Source organism: Cyanistes caeruleus, chromosome 28, assembly GCF_971803275.1.
Source record: "Cyanistes caeruleus chromosome 28, bCyaCae1.hap1.1, whole genome shotgun sequence".
In the NCBI taxonomy this organism is placed as follows: Eukaryota; Metazoa; Chordata; class Aves; order Passeriformes; family Paridae; genus Cyanistes; species Cyanistes caeruleus.
This window is the reverse complement of record NC_141728.1, coordinates 3,802,805-3,823,659: the sequence shown is the minus strand read 5'-3', so window position 1 is coordinate 3,823,659 and position 20,855 is coordinate 3,802,805. Positions and strand designations below refer to the sequence as shown.

Sequence of the window (20,855 nt, the reverse complement as noted above, 5' to 3'; positions counted from 1 at the left end):
TCAAAACTTCCTTTCTGATTGAGCCCTGATGAACTCTTCCTCTTTCTTCCCCTCAAATGGGAGGCAGGGCTGGGCCTTTGACCAGCTGGCTCCACAGCTACCTAAGTCATGCACATGGAGCTCAAGGGAAATGTTGAGATGCTGGAGTCACTCCCATGCTGCTGGGTTCCGTGCACTTCCCCAAAATATCTTCCTCTGCCTTAAAAACAACTCATGGAGATGGAAAGTGCAGTAACTATTCTAGTCACAGGAAAGAACCCAGTTGCCTGCCCTGGCCCTGGGGGCAGGCGCCATCTACTAAACCTGTGCCACCTTCTGTCTACTGCACTCACCTACCAAAACAGGTGTCAGGAAAATTAATCCACAAACACCAGAGGTTTATATCCAAAAAGGAGACAGAGGAGTCCTTTTTCCTTTATTCGAATCAAGAGAGAGGCCATGGGGCATTCCCCTGGGGTCTCTCAAATTTTTGGAGGGCGCAGCCTCCTTTTTATCCTAATTCCGGGCCGCTTGTCCCTTCTCTCTTTCCCCACAGGCTGAAGTACTTGACAGGTACAGACTGCCCGGAACGCCTGATACCTGCCATACCTTCCCCCCCACCCCCAATGCATAATCCCTTCTTCATTCTTTACTTTTATGGAATTCATAGTGTTCTTTCAGTGCCTCTTTGATCTTTTAGTGGAATCCATCCCATTGTTTCTGTTGTCTCTCACTGATAGTTGCTTCTTATCTATCTCATTAGGGACTTTTGGATTAGGTTCTTTTTCCCTTGGAACTGAAGATTGATGAGAGGGAGGCAGTTTTCTCTTGTTCAGTCTCAGTTGTTTATTCTTTTCTTACCAGCATTACAAGGTACAAGGAGCTATGTGCACTATGATAGAAAAGGGTAAAATGGCTTACAAAGATCCTCTTCAAGGTATTTTATATGTCCATTTACCCAATTAACAGATGTCAACTCAATTATTTTTCCTAGTGACCCAATGGCCCAACACCTGTGCGCTGCACTGTGGCATTTTTTACCCAATCACTTACTACTACCCAAAAACCCCTCGGAGAAGAACATGAAGAAGAAAGGAGAAGGACAAGAGACAACACCCTAAATCTTCCATCTTGTCTCCTGTTCTCTAAACTACTTTTTCACCCAGTGATTTAAGAAACTTTCTAATCTACACACTTACACTTTTCCTATCTAACTTTAACATTTGTTTTCATGTATCACCATGAAAACATGCTCATGAATTTCATGTCATATGAAATTCAGTGTTTCTTGGAATCCTAGAACTAAGTATTAGAAACAAGGGCACACACTCTGTATCCCAGACTCCAACAAGTCCTAAGTTTTGTTCCATACCCACCAATTCACTTTGTCTGCTTCCATTCTACTACTGCTTGCAGTGTTCCATACCCCTGGATCTGTTTCATTTTCAGAGCCTCCCCACTACATGCACCAAGGGGTATCTGCCATATCTTGGAATTTCTGAAGCAAACTCACTGACCATGCACTGTTCCACGCTTCAGCCCGATCCTTTCTTTCCTGTCTTTCATACTTCCATTTTGACACTGGAATCTTTTCTTTAATAACCTTTGCTATCTTTTCATAACACTATCCATAATTCCCTAATCTCCCATACCAGCCTAGTTTTGGTTCATACTTTCCTCCATTTTCATGACAATCCCATAGAGATGAAGACTTTGGCTTCACAGCATTTTCAAACACTGTCTTCTTTTGGTACTCGTAATCTATTTGCAATACACAGCTCACATTTTCACTTTTATTCTTTTGTATTTCAGGTAATTTTGATGGTATAATTCCCCAAATTATTGGGTCTCCTGCTGCCTTTGGTATTGGCAGACAGTTATTTTGCTGGTGTTTTGCATGTTGGCAAAATCTTGAATTAATCCAATCACCACATTTTCTGCCTGGATAGTAATAGAGACTTTTATCACTTGTGTTTCTGGCTGCACCGCCACATCCCTCTTCATTCTCAAATGAAGAGTTGTCAGCTGATCCTTTTGCATTTCACATCTCAAGGTAACATTGATTCCAACTGATGGCACTAAAGGCCATCAAATAATCACCATTGCAGTCACTAGCAACCTAGACATTTGAAACAATCAAACCCTCTTTATCTGCAGCTCTGTTGGCCCTACAGTTTGTGCAGTCCACAGTGCAGGGGAAACCTTCTTCACTCTGGTGTAATGTATGCAGGGATCCAGTCCAGCTCCTTTGACTGCTGTCAAGGTAGTTAACAGTACCTGATAGGGTCCATTCCACCTTTCTTTTCATGGTTCTTCCTTCCAGCTTTTACCGTACACTTCATCTCCCGGGGGGATGCCATGAACTGGATTCTCAAGAGTCAGCGGCCTATTCCACACAAGGGTGCTCCAAAGTCAAGCTAGAGCTTTTCCAAGAGACAGAACATAATTCTACACCTCTTGCTTCCCTGTAACATGTACATTTGGATTAGGTTCAGGGGATTCCTATGGTTTCCCATACAATATCTCATAAGGACTGACTGACATCCCGCTTCGAGGCTTTATCCAAATCCTCAGCAGTGCTATTGGTAAAGCTTGTGGCCACTGCAATTTAGCTTCTTGGCATATTTTGCTGATTTGCCTCTTCAAGGCCTGATTCATTTTCTCTACCTGTCCACTGGATTGGGGTCTCTATGGTGTATGGAGATCCCAAGCTATTCCCACCAAACCTAGTCACCTCTCCCACTACTGTGGCTATGAAATGTGGGCCCCTATCTGATGATATTCCTAGAGGCACCCCAAATCTTGGAATGATTTCTTGCAGTAACCACTTGACTGTCTCCTTTGCTTGATTTGTGTGACAGGGAAGAGCTTCTGGCCATCCTGAAAATGTGTCAACTCTTACCAATAGATATTTATATCCTCAAGTTCTTGGTGATTCTACAAAACCTTCTTGCCAATAATCTCCTGGTTCTACTCTTACCCCAATTTTCCCCAATTGTGCCTGTCGTCTAGCCACTGGATTGTTCTTCAACCAAATTTCACATTTTGACATTACTGATTTTGCCATTGTTAACATCTGTACTGAAATTAAATTTACTTTGACCAATTTCACCAATGCCTCTGCACCCCAATGACATTTGTTCTGTTTAATTTGTAGAACTTCTCTCATTCTCAAGGGGGGTACCACTACTTGTCCCTGTGTAGTCCCCTACCACCCTTCTGAATTCTTCTGTGCATTCAGTGAGCATCCCAATTTCTTATCCTCTATTGAATATTTCGGTTCTGGAGGTAAATTGAATTGAGATACATGAGTTTTTAAAGGTATCAATGCCATTGCAGTTTGCACTTCTCGAGCAGCTTGTCGGGCTGTCCAGTCTGCTTTCTGATTTCCCTCATGAATTTTGGAGCTTCCTGATTGGTGAGCTTTGCAGTGCATGATTGCTACTTGCTCAGGCTTTTGTACTGCTTTTATTAATCGCAGGACTGCATCTTGATGTTTAATGTGTGTTCCTTTAGAAGACAGCAGTCCTCTTTCTTTCCACAGTGTCCCATGTACAAGCACCACTCCAAAAGCATATTTTGAATCAGTCCAGATATTTACTTTCTTCCCTTCACTCAGCTGTAATGCCCTGGTTAAAGCAACCAGTTGTGCTCGTTGGGCAGATGTGTTTGCTGGCAAGGCCTTTGCCTCCACCACTGCACCTGTTGTTGTTACTGCATATCCAGGGTATCTGGTCCTGTTCTCCACAAAACTGCTTCCACCTGTAAACAGCTCCCAGTCTGCCTGTTCCAGTGGGACATCTTTCAGCTCTAGCTGAACAGGTGTGTTCTCTCACTTCCACACAATCGTGTTCCAATGGGCCTTCTTCAGTTGTGGTACCTAGGAACAAAGCTGGATTCAAGAGGTTAGTTGTCTTTAGTGTGACATCATCCTGCTCAGTCAGGATTACCTGGAATTTCATCATCCTGCTTGGAGATAGCCAATGGCTCCCCTTTTGTTCTAAAAGAGTGGTCACCATGTGTGGCACACAGACATCTATGTGTCTACCCATCGTGAGTTTCCTAGTTTCTTGTGTCAGCATCACGGTGGCTGCAACTGCCCGCAGGCACGAAGGCCATCCAGCACTCACGTGGTCAAGTTGTTTGGAGAAGGAGCTTACCAGCCTTTTCCAGCTTCCCAAACCTTGGGTCAGCACTCCCTGTGCTAGGTGTAGTCTTTCATGCACAAACAGGTGACAATCTTTGGATAGGTCAGGCAGTCGTAATGCTGGAGCTGTTGTCAATGCCTCCTTCAGTTTGAGGAAGGTCTCCTCCTGTGGTTTGCCCCAGGTAAACGGCTGTGTCTTGTGGGCTTCATTCAGGGGTTTTGCAATTAGTCCATAGTCCATGATCCACAGGCGGCACCATCCGCACATCCCGAGGAAGACTCGCAGCTCATGCAGGTTCTGGGGTTCTGGAATGGCACAAATAGCTTGAATATGATCAGTACCCAGCTTTCATTGCCCTTGTGAGATTTCACATCTCAGGTAAATCACAGTTTGTGGGGCAATTTGTGCCTTCTCTTTAGACACCTTATATCCTCTCATTCCCAGCTGATTTAAAATTTCAATTGTTACCTTTATGCAGGTTATGTTTTCCTCTGTAGCTATCAGTATATCATCAACATACTGTCACAGCAGATATTGCTCCCTCGGAACTTGCCCGTTTTCAGTCCAAATCTCCAGCTCTTTAACCAGCTGGCTTCCAAATAGGGGTAGACTGTTCTTGTATCCTTGTGGGAGTCGTGTCCAGGGGAGCTGAGTTTTTCTTCCATTTTCTGGATTTTCCCACTCAAAGGCAAACAGTTTCCTACTTTCTTTGTCAAGGGGTATGCAGAAAAAGGAATCTTTTAAATCAATTACAGTAAACCATTTCTATTTCTCTTTCACAGATGTTAACAATGTGCAAGGATTAGCTACCACTGAGTAAATATCTTTAGTTATTCCATTTATTGCTCTCAAATCCTGTACTAGTCTGTACTCACCATTTGGTTTCTTCACTGGAAATATTGGTGTATTAGATTCTGATTCAAATTCTTCTATAATTTGGTACTTCAAAAACTTTTCAATATTTGCTATTCCTTGTCGTGCTTCTGCCTTTATAGAATACATTTTAACTTGTACAGCTTTTGCTCCTTCTTTTAATTCTACATGGACTGGTTGTGCCAATTTAGATTTTCCTGGTATGTCTGCTTCCCATACAGAGGGATGTCGTTCTGATTGGGAACAGCTATAAAGAACGACAGAGGCTCTCAAGGGAGTTACAACACGAGAATTCTCTGGTTTATTACTTCAGCTTTGTTTTATAGACTGGTACGTGGAAGGTACAGAAAAGAAACTCTTATTGGTTAGCAAAGTGCTACATCACCATCATTGGTCAGGGGCTCACTACCCCCCTGACTCTCTCCTGCAAGGGAAAACAAGAGGACAGACAAACAGCACCTGGCAGTTGTTTTCTGTCTCTGAGGATTGAAATCCTCCTTTGAGTTCCCAGGCTAGCTTCTCAGGCAGGACTGAGAGGCCATGGGCCTGCAGTTTCTGCAGCTCCCTGCAGCCTGTTCCAAAGCTAGCATCCATAATTCACCCTTTCTGTTAGAAAAAAATAAAAAAGCAGTGTTTGTTACATCCTACTGGGCCCTTGTAGGACAGAGAACAAACACAGCTCAAGAGGTTTCTTTACTAGAACTTTGAATGGATGTTGATCTAGAATTTTGGTTTATGTTTTGATGTTTAAGAATTGTTTTCCCTGCAAGGACTTGATGGTTGAGTCTAATGTTTCTAATTCAGTGAATTAGTACACACACTGTACAAAACATTGTTAAGACTGTTCGAATTGACAGTCTAACTTGTCAATAGAAAAGTTTGAAAGAACACCAAAGTGATAAAAACAATGCACAATGTAATTTATGATGCTTTGATCCCCCCTTCTTATCCCGTTTTTTTGTTGTTTTTTTTTTTCATTGGATTTTCTCTTTAAATATAATTGAGGGGTTTTTGAGGGATTTATAAAGTTTACATGGTTGTTGTTGTTGTTGGTTGGGTTTTTTGACTGGATTGTGTTGAATGAGGAAGTTTATGGAGGTTTCACTAAGAATGGATAGGATGTAGACTCGTTTTAGGATGATTTTTGGTTGTCAGAACAGTAGTTCATGAATTTCAGGAGGTTCAGGGAACTCGAAGTTACCATCTCTTTGCGGCTTCCTGTCAGTTCTGTAAACACAAGACTCAAAAGGTACAAGGTAAGCAAATTTGGGTCCCGCAGGGACTGCAGGACTTTGGCGCGGCTCAGGCCACTAGAGCTGCAGACACGGCACCGACTCTGAGGCATCTCCTCGGGGCCTGCCGCTCTCCTTCCTTCCCCCCGCCACCTTTATGGGTACGGGGGGGCGCTGGTAGAACTCGGATCGGGAGCGCAACACGGCTCGCTCTCCCCCCCTCCCGCACCTCCCCGCTGGAGCGCGGGGTGAGCGAAGGGCGAGCGCGTCCCGCGCACGTGGGGGGTGAGCGAGGCCGCTGGCCCCCCCCCGCCGCTTTCTCGCCGGCACTTCGGACGCGGGGCGGGGGCGGTGCTCGCCACGGGCCTGGCCCTGGCCGCAGATCTGGGCTTGGGCTCGGTTTTTTCGGGGTCGGCTGGCAGCCGCCCAGGCCGTGGCCGGTGGCAGCGGGCAGGCGCAGGGGGAGCGAGGTTGCTGTTTCCCCTCCCCCCGCCGCTTCTCTGCCAGGGTGTGCCGCGCGCCCCGCCGCGTTGGTACAGGGGCGGTTTGTCTGCCCGAGCTTCTCGGCGACGGCGGCCCGCGGTGTTCTGGACCCGTGCTCGGACCCCTCAGTGGCACCCTGCGCGCCGGGCGCGGGGGGGGCTGAAGAGAGGCCCCTCTGCTGGCAAAGCCTGCGCGCAGAGCTCCGCGGATGGTGGGCGCTCAAACCCCCCTGGAGAGGGAGACCTCCGGCCCGCGGATTGCTCCCACTCGCCGCCAAAGTCCTCCGAGGGTCCGGGCAGAGCCGAAAGAGCACCACACAGCTCATCTACGGTTTCACTTCCCGGTCTCTCATCTTGTACAACGGAGGAACTTTCGGCATCAAAGTTTCTCATCCCGGCTTCACTGTTTTTAGGCTGGCACTGTTTCAGTGCCCTAAAGATCACTCCCCAAGTTGCTGTTAAGTCGCACGCACTGGTATTTCCCACAACTAGCTCAGTCCACAGGTGGTCCCCTACTGACCACCAAATTTCAAGGTCAAATACATCATTCACAGTCATAGCAAACTCCTGCGCTTTCACTCAGTGGAACAAAGCGCGCATATCTTCTTCAGGAGTACAGAGTCTCATGCTCAGCAAGGCATTTTGCTATGCAAGGCAGACCAGCTGCTCGTTAGCTAAGTTACAGTTCTTCATTATGAAAACTTTGTCTTGGCGGCTTCGCGAATGCAATTATGCACACGCTATCGGCTCTGACCCGGGACTTCGAGCTCTACTTCACCAAGACAGCCGTTCCAAGCCCGCTCACTGGCAGGCTCTACTATCCCGTTGGTTTTCAAAACCAGCTTCCTCTAGGAAAGCCCGGGAGAATTCCACTTACCCGTCCAGGGGGAAGGGCTGGCTTCTTTCCCGCTCGCTGCTTGCCCTCAGGGGATTAGCAGGTGTCGTCACGTCGGTTGCTTTCTGACCTCGGGGGTCAGCTGCACTTTACGTTGGGTTACTGGACCTCGGGGGGTCAGTTCAACATCACGTCGGGGTCACCATATGTCGTTCCGATTGGGAACGGCGATAAAGAACGACATAGGCTCTCAAGGGAGTTACAACACGAGAATTCTCTGGTTTATTACTTCAGGCTTATTTTATAGACTGGTACGTGGAAGGTACAGAAAAGAAACTCTTATTGGTTAACAAAGTGCTACATCACCATCATTGGTCAGGGGCACACTACCCCCCTGACTCTCTCCTGCAAGGGAAAACAAGAGGACAGACAAACAGCACCTGGCAGTTGTTTTCTGTCTCTGAGGATTGTTTTGAAATCCTCCTTTGAATTTCTCAGGCTAGCTTCTCAGGCAGGACTGAGAGGCCATAGGCCTGCAGCCTGCTCCAAAGCTAGCATCCATAGAGGGAATTACTGCGTCCTCTACTTCCCGAGGGAAAGCAGGGACTGGTTTTTCTTTTACCATTAAAATTTGTCCTGTCTTTGATTCAGGTATTTTCATTAAAAGTTCCCCGTTCTCAAAAGTTATCACTGCCTCAAGTTTTGCTAATAAATCTCATCTTAAAAGTGGAATTGGACACTCAGGCATATATGAAAATTCATGTGTTAAAACTTTGTTTCCAAAACACAAATCCAGGGGTTGCAGGAATGGTCGACTCTCCTCCTTCCCTGTGGCTCCAACTATTGTTGCTGTTTTGTCTTCAATTTGCCCTTTTAGATCATTTAGCACAGAATATGTAGCCCCTGTACCCACCAGAAATTTTACTTCTTTATCTCCCAATTGTATAGTTACTAAAGGTTCTGGTATTGGTTTTTGTTCCAATTCTAGTCAGCTGCTGTACTCCCCCAGCACCATTAATTTCAAAGTATCTTGATTCTGGTTGAACTGATTGCCCTGGTTAAACCAATACAGGCATTCATTTTTCCAGTGCCCCTCTTGTCTACAATAAGCACATTGATTTAACCCTAATCTTGGCAAAACCAATCTCCCTCGTCCTCTGCCAAGTCTGCCCCTCCCCAGTCCACGACCACCTCTGCCGCGTCCTCTGAAACCTGGATTCTCTCTTCCTTGGATCACTGCCAAAAGATTTTGCTGCTGTTTTTTACTAGCTTCTTTTTACCTGTTATTGTATACTTTCCAAGCCACTTCAAGTAATTTATTCAAATATTTTAATTCCTCTCCTTCTAACTTCTGCAATTTTCTCCTAATATCATTTTGCGACTGCCCAAGAAAAGTGAACGCAAGCTCAAATTTCGTTTGTTCTGTTTCTAGTTGAAGATCTGTATCCTTTCTCACTGCCTCCTTAAGCCTTTCCAAAAATGCAGCAGGGGATTCTTTCTTTTCCTGTCTTACCTCATACAATTTAGACCAATTCATAGCCTTAGGTACAGCATTCCCAACCCCTATCTGGAGCCACTCTTGATATCTCTTCAGCTTCCGCATGTCCCCAAATGCATTGGGATCCCACCCTGGATCCTCGGTCAGAAAGTTCTCATCTAAAGTCCCTGTCACCACCCCAATTCTGAGATCTTCTCTCACCTTCTCCTTGGCTGCTCTAAGCACCATCTCCTTCTCAGCAGAATCCATTAAATTCTCCAATATTACTTGTATATCTTCCCAATCTGCATTCTGAGTTTTCATAATCATTTTTACCACCCCTGCTACTTTATCAGGATTTCCTCTGTAAGTTCCAGCTGACTGTTTCCAAATTATCAAGTCTGCAGGGGAGAAAGGCACTTTTACAAACACCAGCCCCTCTACTCCTACTCCTTGTCTCAAGGGGGCAATCACAGTCCGCCTTTGTCTGCCCAAATCTTTTCCCGTTCTACCCAGAACCGGAGCAAGCTTTGACCGAGTCCGATGGGACACCGGTGTCACTGATTTATTCTCATCACCCCCACTACTGCTATCCTCCACCACAGCATTTTTCACATTTCCTTGTATCATAGTTAGATCCTGATCATCTCCCGGAGAAGAAGGATCAGGTGAAGGCGGTAGAGGAGGATAAAGAGGGAAAGGTGAAGTGTGGTTAGGCGAGATAGGGTTGGGTGAAATAGGATTGGGTGAAGTGGGGGCAGATGAAACAGAATCAGGTTCTTTTGGTTCTGTGGAAACCACTTGTAAATCAACATCCATCTCTTTCCCCTGACACAAACTTTCTTTTAAGGCCAAGTGCTCTAAACAACTTTTTGTCCTTTTACACAAACCTCACATTTATCACTCACACGTGCTTTAACTGCCATCAATCCACACTCAGCCTGCCATTCTGGCTTGTCTCGCAAATAGAAAAACAAATCTACATATGGAACTTCATCCCACTATCCCTCTCACTTACAGAACAACATCAACTGTAAAATGGTGTTATACTGCAAAGATCCATTTCTTGGTCACTTTTCCCCACTGTCCAGATCATATCCTGGCCACCATGTATTACAATAATCAATCAACTTTACATAAACCTTGCCCAAAGTTCCCCTGTTTCCAATGTGCCAATAAGCACCCCAAAGGAGAAGTACGTGCTATAGGGGCATTGCCACCTCAAATCCCTTTAAGCTTCTCCATGTTACAGTTACAATACACCACACACCACTGCTGCCGAACCTGCAACGCTTTCGCACTTGTCTGACAGACGGCGCCTGGGCAATGCCAGGAATTCCTCCAGCCCAACCCTGCGGAGATTTCGCTGCGTCTTATCGGCAGGCACCAGAGCGGACCGAAAAGCACCTTACCTCTCTCAGAGGGACGTTGTGAGCAGAGGAGACGGTCACGGCCGGATGGGCTCCCCGAGAATCCCTCGGTGCCGGCTGGAGCGTGATCGGGTCACGAACTCGCTCAGCAGCACTCACAGGGTCCCATCTGGGTCACCAAAATGTCAGTGTTCAGGAACACACATAATCACAGATTGATTATATGCAGGTGCTTTATTGAAGCACGTGGGAACTAGGGGTATCAGCAACCCAAATCTAGCTCCATCATCTTTGTCCAAAGTGCACATATTTATGCAATTTCAGCTGTAGCAGTAATCACTATAACAACCTTATCAATATTGCTTCATTAATATTGCATCATTAACTTGATCGATATTGCTTCATGAGAGTTAGCTCATCCTTGTAGGAACATGTACGAATCTTATCTCTGGGTGGGTATCTTGGAGAACCCAAGCACCAGTTCCTGTTACCGTAAACATTTCAGCTTGCCAGACCATCCCAAACATTCTTGTTGCCTAATTCTACATGATTTTCAGAAACATTATTCACAGACATTTAACCCCACAGTAACAGAAGGACCAAGGATCCACTGTGACACTGCAGGGCCCAAAGCACCAAGGATCCACTGTGACTCCACGGAGTGTCATGGAACCGTGGAGACCATTGTGACACTGCAGGGCCTCATGGAACCATTCTGACACCAAGCTGGCTGGGAGTGTGGATGTGCTGGAGGGCAGGAGGGCTCTGCACAGGGAGCTGGACAGGCTGGATGCAGGGCCCAAAGCCAACAAGGTGAGGTTGAACAAGACCAAGTGCCGGCTCCTGCACTTTGGCCACAACAAGGCCTGCAGTGCTCCAGGCTGGGGCCAGAGTGGCTGGACAGCGGCCAGGCAGAAAGGGAGCTGGGCCACTGATGGACAGCAGGCTGGACATGAGGCAGCAGTGTGCCCAGGTGGCCAAGAAGGCCAATGGCCCCTGGCCTGCATCAGGAATGGTGTGGCCAGCAGGAGCAGGGCAGGGATTCTTCCCCTGTGCTGGGCACTGCTGAGGCCACACCTCGAGTGCTGTGTCCAGTGCTGGGCCCCCAATTGAGGAAGGCCATGGAGGGGCTGGAGTGTGTCCAGAGAAGGGCAACAAGGCTGCTGAGGGGTCTGGAGAACAAGTCCTGTCAGGAGTGGCTGAGGGTGGTGGGTTTTAGCTCTAGCTAAAATCACCAGAGTACTTCCTTCTTTCTTGCTGCGAGATATGGATTAGGAGAAAGACAAAACAGGCTTAAAACTGAATAGGAATAAATAAACTTTATGATCAGGACTACAAGAAAAAAAAAATGAATAAAAGCCCCAGAAAGCTTTCCTCCCCCTACCCAACTTTTCCTTTCCCAAGTGACACGGCAGAGACAAAACCTGGGATGTTAAAGCAGTGCCAACTATACAATAGTCTTTTCATCAGTCTGTGCGGGGAGAGGAGTTTTCTCTTGTCATGCCATGGAGAGTTCTCCACAAGAAACAGATTTTTCGTCAATTTTCATTTCTACAAATGGCAATCACCTGGGCACAAACTCTGCCCTCTCCTCCCATTTTCACACCACTCAGAGGTGTGTTCATGGGCCATGAGCTAAAATGTTTTATTTTAAGGATGAGTTATTCAAAGGCCAAGGTTTTGTTCATCTCTGAGAACAGAGGTTTTCTTCTTCTCTCCCTGGGGGAAAAGGGCCTTCATCAGCTCTCATCTCCCTCTCTCTCTGTTCAAGCTCTCATGGGATCACAGCTACTCCACCATCTGCTTGGCTTCATCAATGGATACCTTTGTCCAGATCTACAGCTTGAATACTTCAATCCCCCAATACTCTTTCATGAATTAAAGGAGTTATTTTTCAGAACAGAATTATTGATCTTCATGGCACTACCAAATTAATATTTCAGCATATTAGAGCATCTCCTCATCAACTTCCATCTGAGGCTTGATTCCTTCTTTTACTGACCTTGATGTTTCACGTTGTCTTTTTCCGTGTCACTTGGTTCTTTTCTTTTCCTGGAGAGAGGATTAAAGTCTGCAGGTCTCCTGTGTGTAGTGCAAGGGTTAAATGTGGCCCAAGCCATGGCAGGCAGTGGTGGTGTGGGATTTCAGGTGTGGCTGGTGCCAGCTCTCAGGAGCTGTCTGTGCGGGCCGGGGGGCAGGGGGGGTGTTGGCGAGTGTCATCAGCCGTGGCCTGGCCCAGCCTGGGGGCCGGGGGCTCCCCTGGGAAGGGCTTTGGCCACCCCGCTGGAACGGGACCCGGAGGGCTTCCCGGGAAAGCCAGCAGCGCAGCAGAGCCTGGCCTGGCCTGGGGGGGATCCCGCAGTCTCCATCTCCCCCCGGGAGCAGCTGGGCTCCGGCCCAGCCCCCCCCAGGCCGCACAGGCCATGGGGGAGCGGGGCCAGCCACACCACAGCTCTGCTGCCTTTCAAGGCTGCAAAGAAAGAGACCAGTTCCTGGCCTTGGGTCTTTAAAAGGTGGCATTCACAAAGGTGAAGTTCCTTTTCAGTGGTGCAGAATGCTGTCAGTTGTCAGAACTGGCCAGCTATTGGCTTGATCTCAAGCACAGAAGGAACTCCCCACAGCCTCTCTCAGAGGAATCACTTCTGTGGGTGTTTCCCACTTCTTTCCCTAAATGCTAAACTACCACACCCTTTGACCAGAACATAATTCTCATAACTCACAGGCATCAAGGCCTTATTTTAAACCAAGCAAATTGCTGTAGTATCAACCAAAAATTCTACTACATTTTTTTTTCATTTTCCCCCAGTTTCATTTTTATAACCAGGGGTCTGATGGCATGAACTCCCCGGGTCCTCTTCAGTCTTCTTGTGGATGTGTGACTGCAACCACCCCTCCTTTCCCTTCTTTCTTTTGGCCATCTCACTTCCACTTTGGACACTGATTTTTCCAGTGGCCAAATTCTTCACAGTACACACATTGGGCTCTACCCAGTCGAGATGGGCCTCGTTTGGGTGGTCCTTGTCCATCCCTTCCTTTCCCTTTTCCTTCCTCCTGTACCACTGCTACTAGCTTCTTCATTTCTTGCTTATATCCCTCTTCTCAATTGCTGAAAACTCTCCATGCCTCTTCCAATAAGGATTCTAAGTTTCACCCATCTGCCCCTCAAAGCTTTTGGAGTTTACACCTCATGTCCCCCGTGGATTGTTCTAGAAATAGATGAACTAGCTGCTGTATTCCTACTTCAGAGCCCGGCTCTAGTGGTGTGTGTCTGTGCATCGCGTCCTTCCAAGGGTCTGGGAATTCCCAGGGAGATTCCCAGGGACCTTGTCTGATTGCATATAAGGCTGCCCAGTTCATGGTTTTAGGTCCAGCCCTCTCCACTCCCTTCACTCTCCACTCCTGGCAGCTTTCTGACTTTCTCCTTGCAGTCGACTGATTTGGATCCCATTGTGGGTCCTGGAGAGGAAAGTATTCTTTTCCATCCATTTGTAATGTTTTATAATGGTCCTTTGCCAGGTCCCCTGCTGGTTTTAGAACCAATTGTTTCTCAGTTTTGGTTAATGCATCTAATAACAATTGTGTGTCCCTTCAATCTGGGTTATGTTGTTTGACTATATATCGTAAACATTTGGCAGTGTTTACTGGGTCACTCTGATAATTCTTTGTGACCTTTTCTCTGGCCTCTGTGTTGAGAGGAGAAAAGGGTTCCTTAACTACCATTGTCCCTTCTGGTCCTATTGCTTCCCACAAGGGTGCCTGTAGTCCCTGCTTTCTGCTCCGGGATGCAATCGGGCTACCTGGGGGTGTTGGGGCTGATGCCCCCTTAAAGCTGTCGGGAGGAGGTGGAGGGGAAATGGAGCTTGCAGGTGTGGAGGGGGCAGAGGGGCAAATGGAGCTTCCAAGTGCACCTCTTCCTCCTGCTGCCTCCTAAAGGGAGGGCTGATTAAATGAGTACAGTTCTGTTCTTGCTGGGCTGCTGCTGGATAGGCCTTACTCAGCCTGATGCACCTCTGGCCGAGGCTGCAGCTCCAACAGCACCGTTTGAGCTTCCCTTTGTTGGCCTCATTTTCTTTCTCAAGGGCCAACACCAAAGGACCAGAGGGGGCTTTGATCCCACAGTCCCTCTGCCATTCAGGGTTATTCCAGAGGGAGAAAAACATATCACAATCCAAAAGCTCATCCCACTTCCCCTGGTGTCTAAGGAAAAGCATGAGCTGCTATAGATGTACAAAATGCTCATGGTGAGAGACTTCTCCAGGGTCAAGCAGTTCAGGTATAAGCAATTTATTATTTGGGTAGAGGGAGGAAGAGACCCGTTTCTGCTGCCAGCCTCGGCGTACACGTGGTCAGGGAGGGAGAGAGACTGGAGAGGGGAGAGCAAGAGCCAGGGGTAAGAGAGTGGGGAGGACAAGAGAGGAGAGCTTAAAGAGAGAGAGGGGGGAACAAAAGAGTGAAGTTCTTGTTACAAGACATTATATCCTTTTCCATAGTGAATGTTCTAATTCCCAGTAACCAACCACTGCAAGATACACCCACTAAAGAATTTACATACAGCTTTTAAGAACTACTACATTGCCATGGAATGTTACATTTCAAACTCTAAAAGCTTTGCAAATTCCTCTCTTCCTGCTTGACTTCTGGATTCTCTGTCTGCAGAAGGACATTTTTTCATCAACAGGGATTCTCCTTTAGCTGGCTAAGCTATTGTTCTTTGGTTATGTACTAACTAGTACTCAGCATCTTATGACTCAAAGCAAGCTTTCATTTCTATTTCCATTCTAGGCTTCATATTTTCAAAATCTTTTGCTAAACAATCATATTCATAAGGTTTCCTTGTTTCATCCTCCCCAGCATACTGCAGCAGGGTGTTGTACTGTGCTGTGCTACTGGGGGCCACCTTGCACCATCATCCAGGCGATCCAACAGCCACCAGTGAGAACAATATTTTATTGAACTCTTTTTGTTCTCAGTTGCAGGAGAGGGGTTCAGGAATCAAGAGACAACTCAGTATGAGTTAGCTACTTGTTCCACTTTATTGCAGTTTTATAGTGTTCAGTAAGGTAACACACAACACTTGTTCTATTATGATTGGATAATTGCCATTATTCACGCATCAGTTTCCACATTAGTATTGGTCCAGCTCATGACACCCGAGCTGCATAAGATACTTTTAGCAGAACTCATAAGATACATTAAGCAGGCTATATAAGATACATGTAGAGGGCTTCCAAAGATATATTTTGCAGATTTCACATCCAGAATTCACATCCATACTTCACATCCTGAATTCACATCCTATTCATTGCCACATTAGCACTTAGTTTTCCTTTTATCTTTAGCACAACGTTGTGCCAAGGACTCACGCTAACTCAAAGTCAGGGTTGTGCAGGCCATCCAGGGAGCAATGGCCACGAGAAGCAAGGCATTCTTCTACACTCAGTGCCCCCAGTGCTTGCGATTTCTTTCCAATGTGCTAAGACACATCCCAGTGGGCTGGCTCTCGGTACCTCTCTGCTCTGTTCTGTCCCTTTTATCTTTTCCTTCTTGTCTTATCCCATTTCCACCTAAATTTTTACTCACAATTTCTCAGAGTCTTTTCCCCCCTCTTCTTTGTGCACAACCCAAGTCTGAGGCACAAAATGGGTCCTTCCACACAAAGGCTTTAAGATCTCTGGCTCACGACCAACCTGTCCTCGCTCACACTGCGGGCACCCCCTGGGCTGTTGGGCAGAAGAGCAGTGCCAGCGTGGTGCACAAACCTTACACTGGAATAATACCCACGCAAAATGTTGTCCCTGTTGTGAGTGAAACACCCCAAGAGCACAAATACACACTATTGCTGGCATCCCTTCTGTCCCTTCTGGCATTTCCAGATCTTTAGGAGAGGGCTGTTCCCAATCCAAAGCTGTGATCTTTCCGGCAGCAGTTTGATAAACTCCCTCTAATAACACCCGCTCGTTCCCTCTGTCTGTCCAGTGGTGCCCTGGGTTTACAAACTCCCAAGGGTCCAGGCCAAACCTCTGGGGCAGATGTAGTCCTTTAATTTACCTTGCCAGGCTTGTAGTGTTCTTTCAGGCCTTCCACTGCTTGTTATGACTAATAAGATTGAACAACCAGCGTATCCAACACAGCAAGCAAAGGAAAGTTACCAGTGTGCTGGGATTATAACTTTTGACACAAGAGAGCAGTATTGCTACAAAAAAACACACAAATCACTAAAAGCTCTGCAAAAATACACAATGACTGCTGAAAATCTTGCAATGAAGTAGAAGAACCAAAACTACACTCTTAATGTCACAAACTACACTTCTAATTGTCCTAACTGTGTCTCAGCCACTGTCTCAGTCACTCACACACAACCAAAAGTCTGGACATAACACACTTCACCAAATAGCAGCATTAACACAGGGGTTCGTTCCAGCCACCCCCAGAATTGCCAGTGGCCAATCCCTTTGGTCAATGAACCCCCCTTTGCCGGCCCCAGCCGGTCCCCTCCTGCCGGCCGCGCAATCAGCCCAAGCGGTCCCTGCACCGCTCACTGACCCATGGTCACTTGCAAGCCCACCTTACCCCAGCAGGGACGAGGCTACGCGCAGGGACGTCTCCCTGCGGCTCAGCAGCAGCAGCCCTTTAGTCCAGACCCCCCGAGGCTGGATTATAATACAAACCCTTTGATCCACGGGCAACAGGTTGGTTCCTCGTCTATCCCTGCGCTGAGCGCACCAGTTGAGGAGTACCCCGAGAAGATCCCGGGGCGCGCCTTGGGGAGTCCATCCCCGTGTGCTCCCACAGGGGGATAGAGAGGACTCCTGCCTGGCTCCCCAAAACTGACACATGGAAAGACTCTAAAACTGCAGGAGTTTTAAAGTAGCTTTGATTATTTATTATTGACAGGTGCTTAGCAGACGGGGGATTGATCCTCCAAAGATGTGTGCAAACGTCACAAGGTGTACATTCTCTATTTATCCCCCAAGGTATTCCATATGCATAGGACTGCACAATTTGCTTCATGCATATTCATTTTTTGGCCCCTCCCATTCCCATTCCATATGGTAATGAGCTCCACACTCCTCTGGGCATGCACAGTTCACTCTGGTGGTCACTGAGGAGTCTTCAGGGATGAAGGCTCTGAACTGTCCAAACCCCTGGGTCAGCTCTGTCCAGCTCAGGAGCCTGAGGGCCTCTTTCATCTCAGTGTTTTTTCTTTCCTAGGGCACTACATTAAAATAGATGTTATAGCCACTATACAGAGAAGTAAATAATTCCGATTAAGATTTTTTTTGTTGAGTCATGATCCTAATTAATCACACCTATATGTATATAAATATTTCTGCTTTGCTGTTCTTCTCGTTGAGGGACAAAGTTGTACAAAAGTTCAATTCCACCGTATAATCCTTTACACAGAAATCCTTTACAAATCCTGGGCCTGGGACTGGATCCAGGCACTCCCAGGCTCCTCTCACAGAAAAAGTTTAGAAATCCTCGGGGTCATGGCTTGGGGGATCTTGGGGTGTAATTGGGGTGTTGGGGGTCCTTTCTGTACCTGGTGACCCAACAGGAGCTTCTCTAATAACCTTTGTCTGAAGCTCCCACTGTGCCCATGACAGGGGCCCCTGGCAGTGTCGGTGACATCCCGGCTCTTTGGCAGCCTGGGCACTGCTGGGATGTCACCCTGGAGCCCCTGGCAGTGTCGGTGACATCCCGGCTCTTTGGCAGCCTGGGCACTGCTGGGATGTCACCCTGGAGCCCCTGGCAGTGTCGGTGACATCCCGGCTCTTTGGCAGCCTGGGCACTGCTGGGATGTCACCCTGGAGCCCCTGGCAGTGTCTGTGACCTCACTGTTCTTTAGCAGCACAGGGATGTCACCACTGGACTCCTGTCGCTGCCTGTGACAAATTGGCTCCTTGGCAGCGTGGAGACACCTCTGTTGTCACCCTGGAGCCCTGGGACTGTCACCTCACGACCCTCAGGAAGATGAAGGAGCCCTGGGATGTCCCCAAGGAGCCCCTGGGACTGCACGTGAGCTCACAGCTCTTCAGCAGCCTGGAAAGCCTGGGATCTGTTCATTCCTGCTCTGCTGAGGATGGATCCTCAGCAACTTGGAGGGAGGTTCCCTGATGAGTTTTACTTCTCCAGAGGCTTGTTCAGTCTTCAGCTCTTCACTCCAGGAGTTCAGTCCCAAAAACTCATTAAGATTTTAAACCACTCCAACAAGACTAGCCCCTGTGAGTAATTTAATTTCATATCTTCAATTCTTCTGTAGTTAATTATACAGATTTTAGAAGTGTATTCAAAAAGAATATACTATATTTTTAAATACTGCAGGGTTTTTTTTATCCTACTTAGTTTTGTTTTCCTGTTTATAGATTGATGTCAGCAATCTCCAGTTGATATTGATCCTGAGCACCTCGTAAATCACTCGGAATAGATCTGAAAATCAAGTCCCTTTGTTATCATTCAGGAACACATAATCACAGAATGATTATATGAAGGTGCTTTATTAAGAGCTCTGGGTCTCAGGGGTACACAGACCCAAATCTGACTAATATTGGCTTTGAGCTGAACATGTTTTTATACTCTATCATTCTATAACTTATATATTAATTATTAAACTTACATTGTTCTATTGTATACATTGATTTTACCCAAGAATGGATTTCTCATGATCCCCCCTCAAACCCCTAACATAGTTTTTCATAACTTTTTAAACAATAATTACGTCTAATGACATCTAAAAATTGTATCATTTACCATATACTGCTTACACAGGTGCAGTTTCACAGGATCTTAGCAAGCACAAGGCCTAACATTTCCCAGGGCCTACTTTTAACACTCTTCCCAGGGCTTGCCAAGCCCTTCCTCACTCTCCTAATTTTCTATGATTTTAAAATCTTTTATTATCACCGTTTATGGCTGACAATCCATCAGACTTTGTCCCTAAAGACCCCCATCTCAGGGCTGGGGTCTCATCCCAGCCCTGGCCCCCAGAGCAGCTGCGGAATGGAGCCACATCCAGGGGTGTCCCCAGGGCTCAGGACTGTGGCCAGCTCAGTTCAATCTCTTTATTGCTGCTCTGGCCCAGGGCACCCAGGGCCCCCTCAGGCAGCTGCCAGGGGAGCCCAAGCTGGCTGGGAGTGTGGCTGTGCTGGAGGGCAGGAAGCTCTGCAGAGGGATCTGGGCAGGCTGGAGCCATGGGCCCAGCACAATTGGATGAGGTTCAGCAAGGCCAAGGGCCGCGTCCTGCCCTGGCCTCACAACCAGCCCAAATCCCTGGCCGTGCCCTGGCCCTGATCCCCACAGCCTGGCCTGTTCCCTTCATCCCTGCATTGCCAGGGACTCTGTGGGACACGGCAGCTCTGCTGTGCCTATGGAGGGAGCTCCAAGTGCCACCACTGCACTCGGAACCACAACTCAGCGCCTTTGTGTCCTTTGGGGCTCAGCAACTGGGGACACTCAGAGGCACAGCAAGTTTCTCTTCATGGCCAACAGAAAAAAATGGAAACATGATACAATTTGAAAAACATCAAAACTCTTCCCTCAGCAATGTGACACAACCCAGCAGCATCTGACGTGCCCACTATCCACCAGGGATATCCATACAGGAACATTTTTAGATAAAGACAAAGGGAATTGTAAGAGCCATAAACACAATTCAGATGTTTCATGATGAGTTATTTGAAGTTCTGAAAGACTGGGCAACTCCCTGAAGCTCCAAGTGTGAAGCCACTCAGTTGAGAGCCACTGGAATGCCCAGAGTGCAGCTAGAGGAGGAAGTCTGGGAGCAATGGGAAGGACACAGATGCAGCTGCTCTCGTTAAGAGATGTCCTTAGACACGGCCATTTAAACAGGAGAGGTGGAAACTCCTGAATGAAGAAGAACATGAAATAAGAGACAGAATATTGGTAACACAAATTGAGGGGAAGATCAGTATTCCTTCTCTTGACATCGTACAATTCCAGGTGGGAAAACTTTGACATTATTTAGAAGTACTCAACTGACCCAGCTGATGAGATGTGCTCGTGCCCTCACAAGCTGCATGCCGCCGTTCCTCGGTAGGGCGGCCTGGCTCGAGGACGACACAGCGGCTCCCTCAAGCCCGCTCGGACCATATGCACACAGACACCAATGTGGTGGATGGCAAAATGGCATTTTTTAGGAAGCTGTTCTGCTTCTTATTCCATAAGTTGGCAGCGTCACTTCTGCCTGCTCCCGTCAAGCACTGACCGGGACAAGAAGAAGGGTAGGAGGGAGAGGAGGGGGGGGAGGCACGCCCTGTCTCCTCGTACAGCACGAAATCTTCCGATCGATGAGTCTAACTCCCTGAACTTCTCCACATTTCCCCCCCTTCCCATGATGTATTAAAAACTATCTAAAGTGGTAAACTTTAAGAACTACAAAGGGGACTAAAATTAGCACTATAAATTGCAACAGGTAGCACTGTTATAAGAATTGGAACTG

General features: G+C 47.2%; 2 protein-coding genes across 3 annotated transcripts in view; both read left to right on the top strand.

Moving 5' to 3' along the window:
• LOC147649057 (uncharacterized) overlaps nt 1-20,855 on the top strand; it is a 400,363-nt gene that overhangs the window by 110,028 nt on the left and 269,480 nt on the right. The window lies entirely within an intron of this gene.
• LOC147649065 (uncharacterized) overlaps nt 1-20,855 on the top strand; it is a 257,416-nt gene that overhangs the window by 168,809 nt on the left and 67,752 nt on the right. The gene's annotated exons all lie outside the window — the stretch shown is intronic.